This window comes from Stigmatopora nigra, chromosome 3 (genome assembly GCF_051989575.1).
Source record: "Stigmatopora nigra isolate UIUO_SnigA chromosome 3, RoL_Snig_1.1, whole genome shotgun sequence".
Lineage (NCBI taxonomy): Eukaryota > Metazoa > Chordata > Actinopteri > Syngnathiformes > Syngnathidae > Stigmatopora > Stigmatopora nigra.
The window spans coordinates 8,430,101-8,446,394 of NC_135510.1; the positions used below are offsets into that span (position 1 = coordinate 8,430,101).

General features: G+C 37.5%; 1 long non-coding RNA gene across 2 annotated transcripts in view; it reads left to right on the top strand.

Moving 5' to 3' along the window:
• The window catches only part of LOC144194836 (uncharacterized), a 181,353-nt gene that overhangs the window by 101,353 nt on the left and 63,706 nt on the right, over positions 1-16,294 (top strand). The window contains exon 6 of one of the 2 annotated variants that reach the window (XR_013325999.1): positions 10,892-11,033. The exons of the other annotated variant lie outside the window; for it this stretch is intronic. This is a non-coding gene — a long non-coding RNA (uncharacterized LOC144194836). Of the gene's footprint in view, positions 1-10,891; positions 11,034-16,294 lie in introns of those variants that run through there. 2 annotated transcript variants of the gene reach the window in all.

Below are 16,294 nucleotides of genomic sequence, written 5' to 3' on the forward strand. Positions count from 1 at the left end.
AGCCAATTAACGGGGCCTATTAATCCGCTATGATGCCCAATTAGCCCCCATTAGGATTTGAATGGGTGGGCGTAAACTTGGCACGAGGGGGTGGCACTAATTGAAAAACACATATGGCGCGTGTGTGTGTTTGACATCGGGCTGTGCGTGGATACAGGCGGCATTCACATTCAAATGAGAGGGGACATGTTTTGGCTCGGACTCGCGCACGCACGCTCGCTCGCTCACACGCACGCACGCTTCGGGCTCCGAGAGGCGCATCTTGTCACACGCGCGATTGTGGGCACGCACACTTAACCCTTTATAGGGATAGACACACAAAAAGAAATGTAAAACAGAACCTCTGGCATCATATTTTGGGTCATTTAGAGGCAACAAATTAATATTTGATATTCAAATACTATTTGGTATATATATTTTTTGTTCGTATTTTTTTGTAAAGGTTTGTACATATTTTTAATGACTAAATACGATTATGATTTGATAAAATTCTTGTTAAAAATACTTTCATTTAAAATGAATTAAAACAGAAATACAATTCGGGTTTGGTCTCCTTAATATACCATTTTTTCAAGGAAATTAACTCATTCCCTGCCATTGACAGCATCAGACGTACATTTTATATATATACTGGTAAGACTCGCTGTGAATGTGTGAATGGTCATGTTTTAGTGTCAGTGAGGACGTCAGATGTCCAAGCATGTGACCGAGAGCTGCCCAATGAAGCTCTTATGTTTTACTGTCTCCCAAAAAAAAAAAAAAACAGACAAGAACACAATTCGTGCACGAACCTGCCACAGTCTCGAGCACGCGCATGGGTTTCTATTCGTGGGTGTGTCACCATGCGTGCTACATTTGCAGCCTTTCCTGCGGCATTTGTCTCGTTCCTCTTGTGACCTAAATATATGCGTTTTATTGCCCTTGCTGCCCATTTGAATAGCATCCTAAATAAAAGCCAACTATATTTGTCTGTATTCAAAAGTGTGAGGGTGTGTGTGTGTATGTATGCATGTGTACATATATGTATATATATGTGTATATGTATACACACACACACACACACACACATATATATATATATATATAAATATAAATATATATATATATATATATATATATATATATATATATATATATATATATATATATATATATATATATATATATATATATATATATATATATATATATATATATATATATATATATATATATATATATATATATATATATATATATATATATATATATATATATATATATATATATATATATATATATATATATAAATAAATATAAATATAAATTAAAGATAATGTCTAGTTTTGTTTTGATGGGAGTTATGTGGCCATGTTAAGGAGACGTCAATGAGAAGCTCTTCTATACCTGGCTGCATGCAAGAAGGGGTTCTGTGTGATACTCTGCCTTGTAATGTAATATTAATGCATGCAGAGCTTTTTTCATATCAGGCGAAAATCTCTCCCAAATTGTCCTCCACAGGGACCCACTTAGTGGGAGGCGCATATAGCAATGATCAGTCTTTTTAGCTTGCATATGAAAGCTATCACTCCACTTTATACTGTAAGTGACACGCATTTGAAAAGCTTAGCTGCTATATAGGCTGCAAGCATGTTCTCTTTAGAGAAAGATCTGCAGGAAAATTAGAATACGACTTTCCCCTGCAATGCAAGAGAAAAAGCAGAGAGGCATAAAAGATGTACGTAAATCCGTGTTTCATCTGATGTGAAATGTTTTTGATTAGTTTAGATACTCATGAATCAATGTAACACACATTCAGGCTGTGTTTAAAATACAGCATTATATTTCAGCATTTTACCATGGCAGAAAATACCTTCATTTTTAATAGCTTTTATAAAGATAAAAATAGACCCACAATTTTGGGTTTTTAGTTTTTCAAAAAAATATTCATCTGATACACATTTTTGTTTTAATTTTCATTTATTTATATTTAATGTATGTACACACTATATGAATCTCGTACATAAGATCTATTCATACATTTCTTTGTCTATATTATTTTTTATTTAGATATATGTAAGTGTGTATAGATATATCTACATATATTAGTATGTATGTGAGTGTATCTTTTTAAATTTATATAAAATGCATCATTATATAGTCTATATGCATTTGCACTCAGTGTGTGAATACTTTATATTTTTTATTGTTGCATTTTGGCTAGCTGTCGCTCGCAGATTCTGACTGCGTTAGCACTAGGCTGAAAAACATTTGCAAAGACAAACGTATTTAAAAAAAAACATTTTTAGGGAAATGAGCATGTTTTTTTCTCTCCAGAGAAAAAATCCTGATTGTAATGATAAGCTTAAAAAAATAAAATCAAGTCACATATAATGAGACATAAAGCTGTCTGAGATGGGGTCCTCTCCTCTTGAATAAATCCCAAATTATAGCTCAAATCAAGATGAGCATTCTCTGTCGGGGAGGCAAGGTCAAGTCCATGACCTCTGACCTTAGGGAGTCTGGCGAGGGGCTGAGGTAGGAGGTTGTTGATGATGATGGAGAGGAGAGTGTCTGGGCCCTGTGCACTGTCTGTCTCCACAAGCCGCTGTCCCCAGCCGCTCTCCTCCCTGCTTGATTTTAGCCAACAGCGCATCTATTATTCAGCAGCCTTATTAAAAGTTATTTTCAAAGCCAGATGACCTGCCATTGGGGGCCTCTGAGTGGGCAGACAGGCTGCAAAGCCCAAATGGACACAGTGGAGCCGCTAAAACACACAGGATGGAAACAAACAGAAAACAGCGCCTGCATTATTAAGAGGTGCGTTTGCCATTGCTGGAATAAGAGCTTGTGAATATTTCACAAGCACAGTTTCAAATATAGATGAATGTTTAATTAAAGACAAGTTAGCCCGCCTGCACAGGTAAGCAAAGACTAAAAAACTATATTTCACTATAAGGCACTAAAAGGATCTCTCACGTAGGCATCTTTTATTCAACCTAAAATGGCACCCAGTTGAGCACAAGCCCAACAATCAACACCAAATGATGCACACTGTGTGGACTAAAAATCAATGCTTGAAATGGAAGAATATTTCATTTAGGAATTCATAAACACAATTTAGGAAAATATTGCTGGAAAAAAAAATCAGATCGCTTACCTCTGTAAAAGAATATTGTGAAAGCCTGACAAATTAAATACATTGGCTGTGATGAAAATTGAATTTTGAGTAAGATAATCGGTCTATCTTTCTGCTGGAACTTTTTTTTAGGCATTTGGCAAGACCTAAAAAAAATAACAAAACTTTTTTTCTGTAGCATAATCCATTGAAATCCAATTTATTATATATATATATATATATATATATATATATATATATATATATATATATATATATATATATATATATATATATATATATATATATATATATATATATATATATATATATATATATATATATATATATATATATATATATATATATATATATATATATATATATATATATATATATTTTTTGTTTAATCTATCTGTAGTTTCACCGCAAAAGTGTAATTATTTGAGTGTAGTTAAGTATATTTTAACACTATCAAATTTAATTAACATGCATATATCTTTATCGGTACAATTTGCATACAGCTTTGTGAGATACATTTATATGGATTAATTCATATATTTTTTCAGTTGTATTGCAGTACATTTGTTTGCCCTTTTGCATTTTGAAAATTGGCATAATGCTACTGTAGCTTTCAAAAATATGAAATGTACTTTTTAGGAGACACTTCTTTCCATTTTTAATGAAAGTTTAGACCTACTACATTGCTATATTTTTGGTTGATTGACATGGTCAGACTTTGTTAGCTGAGTATATCTTTTCTTAATTTTTATTTTTTTTAATGGGTTGGCATCAAATATATTTTTCAGTACCGAATTGAACATTTTTTAATATTGTTGTTGGCAAGTGATAAACTGGTCTGCATCATTTAGTTGCTTTTTCGTGTTAAGATTTCCAATTTAAATGCCCTGTTCTTAAAGATTGGACCATCCAAGATATTTTAAACAAACAAACCCTCTGGTTTATTAAATCTGTCATTCTACATTTGATTACGCTACTTGAATTCATGCTGTTATTTGAAAAACATAGACTCAACCTCTGCGATGACATGCGCGCTTGCGTACTTTTGATTATTCATATCTTGTTGAAGGAGCGTGACATAACCTTTTCTCTCTTAATGTGCCTTGTGCGCATGCACTTCCCAGTTGTGTCCAGAGAAGAGCTTACTGGCCAATCATGGCGGGGAAAGGGGGGGTGGGGGTTAGTAGCGTATAGTGTCGGATGCGGCCTAGGTGGAAAGGTCGGGGGGGGGGCTTTGGGGGTGGCGCGAGACAGGCGGACTGGCCGAGTGCAGCCGCTTTGAACCTAACAGATGGTGAAGGTTAGGTGATGTCCCCTGGCCTGGCCTTTCCCTAGTAATTGAGTATAATTTGAGCAGCAGAGAGAGAGAGAAGGCCTGCCCACCGTCAGGCCCACGAAGGAGAAATGAGCTTAATATGAAAATGATGCCGCATTACGGCCAGCTTTGCCAGGCTGCCCGCTCACCTAATCCTGGCCCGAGGCGGTGAGAATGGAAGACTGTCACCCCGGGTCCGGGCGCCACGCCACGCACATGAATACATCTCAAAGGCGTGCCCCCTCCCATTCTCCCCATTAGCCAGCACTCTGCCAGGGCCGATTACACAGTCCCACTCAGGGGCCACAATGAAGCAATCGGGGGGCATTTTTTGGGGATGGGTGCTAGTGGACTCGTATCATCTCTTCCCCTAAGAACAAAAGAGATACAGAAAGGCCACCTGATACTGACTTCATTACCTTGGCACGCAGCTATATAATGGCCCTGGAAAAAAAATGTGGGATGTAAAATTTCAGCATGGCTTGTTAGATTTGCTGGATTTTACCTGTAGGACCTAAAGTTGTCTCTGTGGTACAATGAATACCTTTACAGCTATTGATCAGATAGTCAAAGTGGACGCGTTAACCTGCACAGCCTTAAAGGGGGTTTGTGGGGAAATGAAAATGCCTCTAGGGAGCCTCTTTCAAGCTTAAGCAAGCCATGAGAGACACAGATGTGCTTTAAAATGGTTGTAGCAGTGGACAAACTGGCCATGATGTTGTGCTGGCAGCACCGTTTTAATGGCGTCTTGCCACACCTTTGTCAAGCTGTTCCTTGTAAAAAAAATTGTCACTGCAACTCAGGAATTACTGTCTATGATGCTTACTCATTTTACTTAACCAACTAATCTTTTTCAATCATTTGAAAAGTACTTGCATCAACATATGACTTAATAGGCATTAGGCTTATGTGCACAACATCTCAATCTAATTTTATTCAAGCTACATGTATCTAATGCAGTAGTATCTCTAAATGCGAAATATTCAGGTTATGAAACGCCTCAATGGGAATAGAGAGAAGGAGACATATTTTCTCCAAACTCAAAAGTTTTGGGTTCAATCCCCAGCCTGAGTGATCATGTCAAAGTATCCTTAGTTAACCCCTCATTGTTCTTGGTACTGAATAGTGAGTTTGTGTATCTTGAAGGTAGAAAAGAAGTAAAAGCCCAAATGCATTTAGTTTACTATTAACAGCATCTAGTTCTAAGACTAGTGTAGATTTAAAGTATTTATTATTTTGATTGTATAAGATGGTCTTAATTCCAGAGAGTTGTTCACAATAATAATTGATACTATTATTGAATCATTGTCTTCAAAAAGAGCATTATTGGAAAAGGGGGATTATCTTTTTCCATTTAGGTCACATTAGATTATGCAGATGCACCTACAAAAAGTATTTGTTTTCGTGACTCACATTTTTTTGGCAGCTGAATTTATTTGTTTACTCACTTGGGTTATTTTTCCCGTTTGTAGTGGCAGATATTATCGCGCATACGTTATTACTTTAATAAATGCAAGTAAAAGACAAGCAGAGCAAACAGACACATGGTTTTATTAGCAATTGATTATATAACCTTTTATATCATTCCTTTAAATGAATAAAACAAACATTTATTGTTTCTTTTCAGCTTTTAGATCATGGCAGAAAGTATGTCTTTTGAAAAAGTAAAAAAAAAAAAAAAAACACTTTTAAATAAGATCAATTGTAAACAAACCCAGGGCAAGTCTTTGAAAGGTCCTGCCAAGAGATTTACCTTGCCCTGTGGCAAATAATATTTTTTGAACTGAGTTTAAATTTCAAGTGTCTTGGGCTTATAAGAACCTGGAACAAAAGAAAGCCAGTCTCTGAACAGCAAATATTATCTGCTGGTTGGGCAAGATGTCAAGACTGCCTTTTGTTGTCTCAAATGTAGGGCCAGACCTTGTGTCTGGCAAATCCCAGAATAAAGCGCAGAATATAGACTTATTTACTCGAATTTAGAAGGATCACAAGAAATATATCATCCTTATGCACTCATAGACAACTGATCTTGACGTTGAACTCTTGTTCTATTGTTTGGATTTGCTGTTATTTCATTTCATTTCTTATATTGCATATATCTTCCTCCATTGGTTGTTGTCTTGGCCGTCATCAGAATTAACATTCTGCCCTCCGACAGGCGTCTTTCAGAATGACTTTCTCTGCGTAATAACACTACTTCTGCTGATGCAAGTAATGGACCTTTCTCTGTGCCTTGATCAGTGCCAGGGGAATGTCTCACAGGGTCCTGCTGTGACTTCCATTACTCCTTAATATCCTGCAATCATTCGGTCCCAAAATCTCGGACACGGCAAGAACATTTACACCTCGCCCTTCTTGCCTGCTGCGACACATTTTCTCTTTCCCTTTTTTCTTAAAATTCATTAAAATAATGGAAAAAAGGGAGGAATTATAGGAAATCTGTACAAATGAGTCACCTTCCTGTTCAATGACCGATTTGTTTCTAAATTCAGCATGCACTTCATTGAGATTAAATGCTGAATAAGTGTAAAGCAGAGGTCTCCTATCTTGTCGGTTTCCATGTCTGCCCCCACCAACACATCTGAAACAAACACTCAGGATTGTTATCGAGCTTCTGGAGAACTTGCTGATGAGTTGATCAGTTGATTCCGGTGTGGTAAAGGAGGGAGATATGGAAAACAGACTGGATTTGACTCTCTAGGACTGGAGTTGGTCACCCTTGGTGGAAAAGTCTGGGAACAAAGTAGTACGTTTGCGTAGATCCAAAAACACCAAATTAGTTTTCATTGAGATCATTCTTTCCCTATGTCATTGTATCATTTAATATATTATGTTAAAATGTGAAATAAATGGCACTATCACCATTGAAGAAAAACAACAGAGCAGTCAGGCACTTCAGATTTATTACGGACTCCCGAACTTTGCTTTGCAGTAATGTTTACCCTCTATTTTCTTGGTTGACGCTTCTGTATTTGTTGGCATTATTATTTACCTTCTGTTTTTCAAGATTCAAGCGTTTCTTTGCAAACCATTGCATCGCTGTCATCGTAGATTTACACACGTATGTGATGCGTGGTGAGGGTTTGCAACTATCCCTTTATCAACCCCTCCCGGCACCTTTCTTTAATCCTTGTGATGAAGTCTGGACAGGCAGGGGCATGTTCCGCCAGACACCAATTTGAATGCACCATATGAGACTCTCACATGGCGGATGGCGGGGTGGAGAGGGGCTCGGTCACTAGGACAGCTAGACGGAGGAAAACATTTTACATCAAATTCATCGCAAGTTCCAGCATTGTACGCTGTTTGTGCTCCTTTTACCAGCATCGCGTGTAAACATAGATACACCCGCTAAGTAAATAGCCGGGAACTTGCACAAAAGCAGCCAGATAGCCACACAAAATGGCGACAAGCTACGTACACTCTGCTTAGCCCCTCCCTTCACTACAAAGACATGACGGCGTCACCTTGATCATGTGATTGGAGAGGATTGAAAATAGCTGTGTGTGGAAGGCAGCTATGTCCGGTCCCCCATGTTTGTGACGAGATACCTTTTAAAAACAGTAATAGCGTCAGACAGAATGTTGATCAGTGATATTTTATGCACAAGTGTTTTTTCCTCAAACTTGATGATTATTAGGACACCTATTTAATATATTTGAATGGCAATCTGTTTTTTGATTCACCTTTCTGCTGACTGGTGTTTTAATGATAGAATAGTTATTCAGTATTTGAAGACAAAAGAAGAATGCATACTTATCAGCAATTATCTACAATCGTGTTTAATGTTTGCAGAAGCACATTTATGATTTATTTTTTTTAATAATAGCTTTTTGAAAATATTTTAGGGAGCCAGCTGTGTGATCATATTAGGCTTTACTGTGCATTATAAAATATAAACATGTCATGTCTGACATCTTGAAATGAGGAATGGATTAGGGGGGATAGAAAGTATGTAAAATAATTACATTTGGGTCAATAGACCATGCCTTGTTGTATATAAGGAAGATTCCGCTGCTCAGTTTGTTTCTTGATCTGCTTGCATTTTCAGTGCTGATGCAACATCCTAGTCCTTAAATCGCATACTTGTGTGTCCTATATACATAATGTATCCATCTCGTGTCCCTTCGATGCATTTACTGCCACTGGTGAAATATAGACCTGAGGAGGGTGCACTGCACTTCACTCTGTCAGTGAGGGCGGGTGGACAGGGGGGTCCACAAGGTTACATTTAAGCAGTGATTGGGAGGAATGTCGTTAAGGCTACATTTGTCAGCTTTCAATTTTAGGTGAGAATGAAAAGGGAATTGGACAAAAAGCTCTGTCTACTACTAAACTCACCTGAGAGCTCACGGAGTTGTGCTTTCTCTAAAGTGGGCCTTACAAGGCTGGGCAACTGTGACATATCGTTAATGCTTTTGACGTGATTAAATTAGAGCATCACAACCGTACTGTGAATCTAGATTGCACTCAGAAAGAAGTTAGTGTCTAAACATTTTTACCGCTCTCCTGAATCGCTACATATGTGGGTTGCGTGGCTGAGATCCCGTTTTTTTACATCCCCTCTCTACACGTGTTAACAAGGTGCTCGAACATTTTGTGGTATACCAAGGGGGAAAAAACATTTGCAGGCACTTAAGTTGAACTATATTTAAATCGTAGCACTCATCTGTGATCAGTCTTTCCCAATCATAATGGATTACGTGTCTGGCGCCAATGCATGCCCTCCAAAGGGTTGACAACATGCCTTCTCCGACCAAAAATGGCGAATAAATATTATGCAAAGTAAAAATTAAGGTGAATGTTTGGAAGACTGGCTATTTTATTTTGTTAATAAATCTGAACAAAAGTACATAGTCAGTCTTGTCATAACCTCTCCAAAACATATCTGAACTACAGGATTGTGCCTCAAGCACTACTTGTAAATTATAGTATTTTGTTTCATAAATACTATATTTTGCCTTTTTCGAAGCTGTTGTGTGGTTTTTACTTTCATACGAGCCAGTATTTTAAGATAAAGCTCTTGCAATAACTAAAATTACATTACGTTATATACTTATTGCAGTCTGTTTGTATGCAACCCATTTATTTTACTTCAAGCTCTCATTATCTTTGGAAAACCAAATCATGCCTTCTAATACTGACAGAATTGAAAGTGAGTGAACCTGGCGCAACTCACTCTCATCACATACTTGCTATTCGCAAGAGTAACAGCGGTGAAATGCATGTTTAAACGGCCATAAAAATTCCCACTGAGTGATTGATGCCGTCATTGAGGAGAGTGCACCCATGCAACCCTTGTCCCAGCAGGTGCACATCAGCCACACATTAAAAAGACTAAGCAACTGCGGCAGGGAAGAAGATGTACATCAAGTGTCCCTCAGCGGTGGCGGAACAGAATGAAGACCAGAGCTCAGGCCAGGAGACTATGTACAATGCTCCCTTTTCGCTGCGGGGCAAGCTCACACATCCATGGCTATTGATCCATCTATTGACTTCATTTGATGTTTCCTTTCAAGCATGGTGTCAGGCTGCTATGTCAAACTATTTAAGAGTGGTCAAGGCTCTCATGTTTAATGTGCTACGTGATTAGTCTTGAGTTCAAAGATCGACTAAATGCAGTCTGCAGCCTTTATTTAAGAGCCGGTGGAGGTAAACACAGCTCCACCGGTATTACACTCTAAGTCAATTTGCCTTCAAGGATTCTGGAAATCCAGGTATTGAGCCTGTTGTGTAAGTCAGATAATTGTGACTGATAAAAGTGCAGGAAATGGCACATTTGATCAGGTACTCGCTCTCATACTGGGCTACTACCCTGGCCAGGGCGGCTTTCTCGTCAGTTTACAACGCCCTGTTTTAGAGAAAAGAAGTTTTAGAGTCCAGCAAGGTGTTGCGAGACCTCAACTCGACAGTCCTTCAGCATATAAAAGTGTTTGCATACATGTGCACACCCTCTAAGAATTGTCTGGTGGGACTGTGCTCACACTTAATGACTTACATTCTAAGTCATGTAAATTTAGAGTAAGAGCACAGCTGTTCCTCAGATTAACCCCAAAATATTATGGGGCTAAGAGTAGGCTTTTTATGACATCTTTGTGCTTTCAAGCAGGATCGACTCCCCCAACCCCTTAATGTCTTTACTAAAGGCTAGTTTCAAAATTTCATAACCCTCTTCACCTTGACTAAGGCTCAAGTTTCTCCTGAATTACACAACCAGAAATAGCATGGATAAACTTCACCTGTGATTTACTACATCTGTTTGTTTGTAATACCTTATGGAATTGTAAGCAAAAATTAAATCTCAATTTCATCAGACCAACCACAACCAAATCTACCAAATGTGGGAAAACATGTTTTTATTTGGATTTAAACCTAAATTATTGGATAGCAGCACCTGGTATCACATTTTCAACAAGACCAGATGTCAGTAAAACAAACGTCTCGTACTTTGATTCCAGCTTGCTTCCTTACACGGTGAAAGCATGCCGCTGTGTCCACTCAAGACTCAATCACTGCATCGACTGCCCTTGACTTTGAGTTGTTCCCAGGCTCTTGGGGGCTGCAAGGGCCTCTGAGGGAACAGCTTTGTATGACGCACGCACAGCAGATGTTCCTCTGCAATTGTTGAAACCAGTTTGGGATGTCGTCTCTGTCCAGACATGAACTTTGACACTTGAGGATTATTTGCATGATCTTGTTGTCAAGGTCAAATGCAAATCCCACAATGCAGTTTTGTAGTCAACTATATTATTATTACTATTACTGATAACATTGCAGACTCGTTATGATGCAGCAGGAATTTGCAATTTAGGACACATTTGGGTATGACTATGGTCTCACGTGAGGATATGAGGCAAGGAAAATGAACAATTAAAAGAATATTACTCCGTTAAGCCTACTTTTAATTCCTTAAATAGCTTGTGTGTAAGACAATGTGATTAAACACAGATAATTACAACAACCTGATTGTTAATAGTGATTTGTCACTCGTTGCCGAGCCCTAATTATCTTGCATTCCTTATGTTTTTTAAATTCTATGCATGCCTACAATTATTATGAGAATGCAACATTGATATTGCATCCCAGCTAAATCTATGCACCATATCACACAAACCTGAAATTGCTCATGAATTTGTAGTGGCCCCACCATCATTAATAACAACCCCCTCCTTCTTTGCAATGAAGTGAGATGCAGCAAAACCACTCCCCATTGTCTACCTAGGAAGACTACTACAATGACTATTCTCAAACCACTTTAGGACAGCTAAGTCCCATGTATCAGCCTTTATTTCTCTTAACCAAATTCAAATCATAGTAAGGAGGGTGGGTTATGCAAAATCTAACATATTGAAATAGCAGTGAAAATGAAACTGTCACCCTTGGATCACTTCCATGAGACAATATTTCAAGAATATTGATTTCTATCAGATGAGGAAATGTTTTTTGATATTATACTAGTAAATAATGTAAAAATGTCGCATATATACATATGGGATTGCCAGAAGTCTTATACAGATAAATGCCCATCACTACTTTGCTAACATGCTCTATTGCACAATAACGTGTGGATTAGTTGCCAAAGCAAGTTGTGCATCAATGACAAACTATCATGGTAATGAACGCAATTTAAAATAAACACAGCACTCACGGTGTCACTCAAAACTGTAAAGGTAGATTAAGATGTTTTGATATGGATCATACTTGGATTTGTGTCATTGTTGTGATATAGTAACTGTTTGCAGCTTTGACTTTGTAATAATCCACTCGTATCTTCTGAAGTACTCTAATGACTCATTTTCCCGTGAGAAATTTTCGAGGCTTAACATGGTCTCATGCATTAATAAAAGCTATTGTGCCCTATTAGCTTTAATGTGCCTGTCTGGTAACTCATGTCAGATGGGCGCAAAGCGCCACTTGTTGATGTAAGAATGGCCGAACACAGCCAGTGTTGTATTTCAATATGGCAGGCTTTTATTGTTACTGGGGCTACATTTGTATTGATCTGAATTTGATAATGATTCAATTAGCTCTATTGAATTTGGATATTCGAGAGTCGGTTACACAGAGTCAAGAAAACCAAGCAAAGAAAACAAATGAGTGCATATGGGTGGATTATGTTGCATTTGATGTTGGCTGGGATGGGAGTGATGCGAGAAAGTGGCAAGGAAGAGCAGAACAGTGTTTGATTCGATGGGGTTGTTTGTATGCACATATTTTTGCACAGAGAATCATGGTTTTGTATTTATTTTTTTCAGTTGTCTAATCTTAAGAACCGATACATGTAGTGAAGCTTCAAAAACACAAATAATGCTCTTTTCTTCAGTTTTTTTGCGTGTGTTTCAGACTATTAGTTTCCCTTCTGTTCTGTGCTTTGCATATGCATATTTTTGATGCTTTTCTATTGGAGCTTTGCAAATTTGCTTGTACTTTCATAGCACCAGTCTTGGAACTATTTTGGCTTAACCTGCAAATGGTAGACGAAAGCAGATGTGTTTTTCATTTAGTGTTGACCTCGCCATCCCTGTGCTAATTAGAAAAAAAATGAATGGCTGAAAAGGTACACAAACCCAATGTTCTTTTGTCAAGCCATCATTTTAAGATGACATTTTTCAATACTTTTCTATTTGACAAACACCTAACACTTACTTTCAATGGCAATCCTTTGAGAGATTTCAAAACAAACAGAAATGAGAATGTCTAAACTCTGTTTGTGGACTCTACATGGCTGGTATTTTCATTCCATCTGGCAGCAAGAGCCTGATGAATTGTCAGAGCAAATGCTCATTCTGTTCATACGGATGGTTCCCTCTAATGTAATGGACGTACACAAAGGGGAATTAACAGAATACATTTTACACAGAAAAATATAAATCATGCATAATTGATTGACTCATGATTGCATGCGTTTACTGTCATTTTTCTGTGTTGAGAGAAATTCTTTCCCCGGGCTGTTTAACTTAATGGATTCAGAGGATATTTAATTTAACGCTGTCCACCAGCGAGTCAAAAACATTTTATTCACTAACATATATTGGCCCGCATGTACCACTCAAAGGGTTCTCATTTAGTATTTAAAGCCATAGTCAATCATTTAGATCAACTTATTTAAATGTAAATACGTGTTCCTGTTTGCAAGAGGAAAACTATTACCTGTATCTCTTCATCTTGTTTGCTCTGGAATTTTTAACACAGTATTCAGTAGCATAACCTGTGGATACCATTTCATTATATGGCAGTGGTACCACTTGTGTGTGGTTCGGAATACTCCTGTTTTTATTTAGAATGAGAGAGGAAAGGCCTTCATATAACTTTGGTGCTTTCATTTCTGTGGCGAGCTTGAGAAACCTCAAAATGGTGATGCCATTTTGCCTTTGAGCAATTAGCAATTAGGGATTTGAAGTTTTAATATAGATGAGGATTTATGGCGTCTCCTGCAAGTACTCCCATTTATCATATTCCTTTTCATGAAACGCTGGTATCAGAACTATGATCCTTCAGTCTCTAAGATAAGTACCCATAGCCAATTCTTATGGACAGAGATTCACACTTCTGAATAATTGTATTGGAATCTTCTGTCGTTGTATGTTGAACACCAGCCGTTTTTCCTTGGATCGCATGTACATCTTGGTTTGGATTAGCTTTACTAGACATGATCTAAGTGGTAAAGTGATGTCTTTATTTAGTAATGATTAGGAGTATCATATTTTATTTTATCTTGGTGTGCCCATCTGTCATGGAATGATGATCACGAGAAGGTTGACAACACAAAATGAATGCAACTGGGGTTAATTAATATAATTCAAAAAATGGTGGACAGTTTTGTTTAAATTGTCCTGATAATCGGAACTTGTTTGGTTTGTTGAGCATCTTTAAAAAAAAATGAATACATTAATATGCAAACAAATGTTTGCGGTTCTATCAGTAGCACGTCCCTGTTAATAAAATGTAGTACTAATATATAAATGTAGTGCACTACAGTATTTTCAAGCACGTAATCGGATTGCGTTCATTATGCATTACTATTAGACATGTTTGATATTACTTTTCACACTGTGCACTGATATTTAAACCAAGTAATTAATACCACAACTGTCTGTTTGTTTAATAAATTTTAAGAAATCATTCCCTTTCAACACTTCGTATCCCAGCTGACTTTGGGTGAGAGGTCGGTTACACCCCACACTGGTCGCTGGCCACTCCTATGACACACATAGTGACAGACAACCATTTGCACTCACAATCACACCGACACCGAGTGGGAATTGATCCCATGCTGCTGGCACCGTAGTCAGGCGCAAGAACTATTGTACCATCATTCTTTCATTTTCCGCACATATCATCACAGGGGTTGCGCAATAAATACAAGTAATAATTTTAAACCTTTCTTTGATTCTCACAGAGTTAATCCAAATAAAGCAAAAACAACTTACAATGAGTTTTTGATTCATTTTGTAATAAATGAAGTGAAGTATAACATAAAACAACTCCCTGAGTTGAAGTATTTGTTCAAAATAAATTGAAGCTCATAATTTAATAGGTTCAACTGTTAACTCTGACACAAGAAAGTTATAAATAACCATCGATCCACTGCACATTCTGGCTGTTAAGAGACATTGGACTCATGCTGTTGTACAAATATCAGCAGTGACCAGCACGTTATGCAACAAGCTGTGAACACCTTATTTAAAAAAAAAATCTTGTACTTGTGGCATCAAAGTCCTTATTGTGTACAGAAAAAATAGTTGGTTTGTGGTTTGTCTTTTGCTGGCATTTGTTACAATATACAGTATTTCAGCTGTCATTCCTTATTTGTGCATTTGTCAGACATGCCTCTTGTGTTAACATGGTATGTTAGGCTGGGTACTATGTTACCTTGTGTATGCTATAAATTATGTTCATACCTGGGGCTCAGTTAGTGGTATTGTGTCAAAATTGTCTAATGTATAGTGGAGGTGTCAAAACCAAGGCTCTAGTGCCAGATGTGGCCCACCACATCATTGTGAGGCCCGTCAAATTAAATCAGGGTTTTAATGTGTTTCAAATCTAAATAAATAAATGAAGAAAAAACAAGCACTCCTACTTGAGGTTACAATAGGAGAATAATTACCATCTATTCCTATATCTTTGATAAAGAAATATGAATAAATACATTATATAACTGAAATAAAACAAGACAATGTTTATTGTCCATTTTTTTAAACCATTCCATTTTCTTAACTCTTCTTGGAGTAGTGAACAACTGTTTATCTGTCCAAAACTAAGTATATCCGAAAGGGCTAACGAAAAAAGTTAGTAAATAATAATAAGAAAATAAATCTAGAAAATATTTGTATTATTTGCCATTTAAAATCTCATAAGCTATCCCAACAGTTGTTGAGACTTTCAATAGATGATTAATTGCCATTTAACTGATTAAAGATGTTTAGCGCCTCTAAGTGGGGGTCTCTTAATGAGGATAAAGCGTATAAGAAAATGAGATGAGGTGGCCCCCACAGCTGGGAGACACAACAGCCATCTAAGGGAAACCAAAACTACAATTTGGCCTCCGTAAAGTTGGGTTTGACAACCCTACTGTACAACATACACCAGTAACGAATAAAGTAACTAAGGTCATTTGTCAAGAAATAATCAGATTACTTCAAGTTATTTTAAATGTATGGTGAGGCAAACATTGCCGGTCCCCGCTTCATTTTCTTTCTCTTGAACCCTCTGCGTCAGCCCCCAAGCCCAGCCCGCTGGTCCCGCTAACGCAGCCGCCACACTGGCCACTCGGCCGAGACGAAAAGCAATGAAGTCCAAAACATGCCGTTCATCTTCCAGATGGAGTGATTTACTGATTCCGCATGGGCTCTTTCACTCCA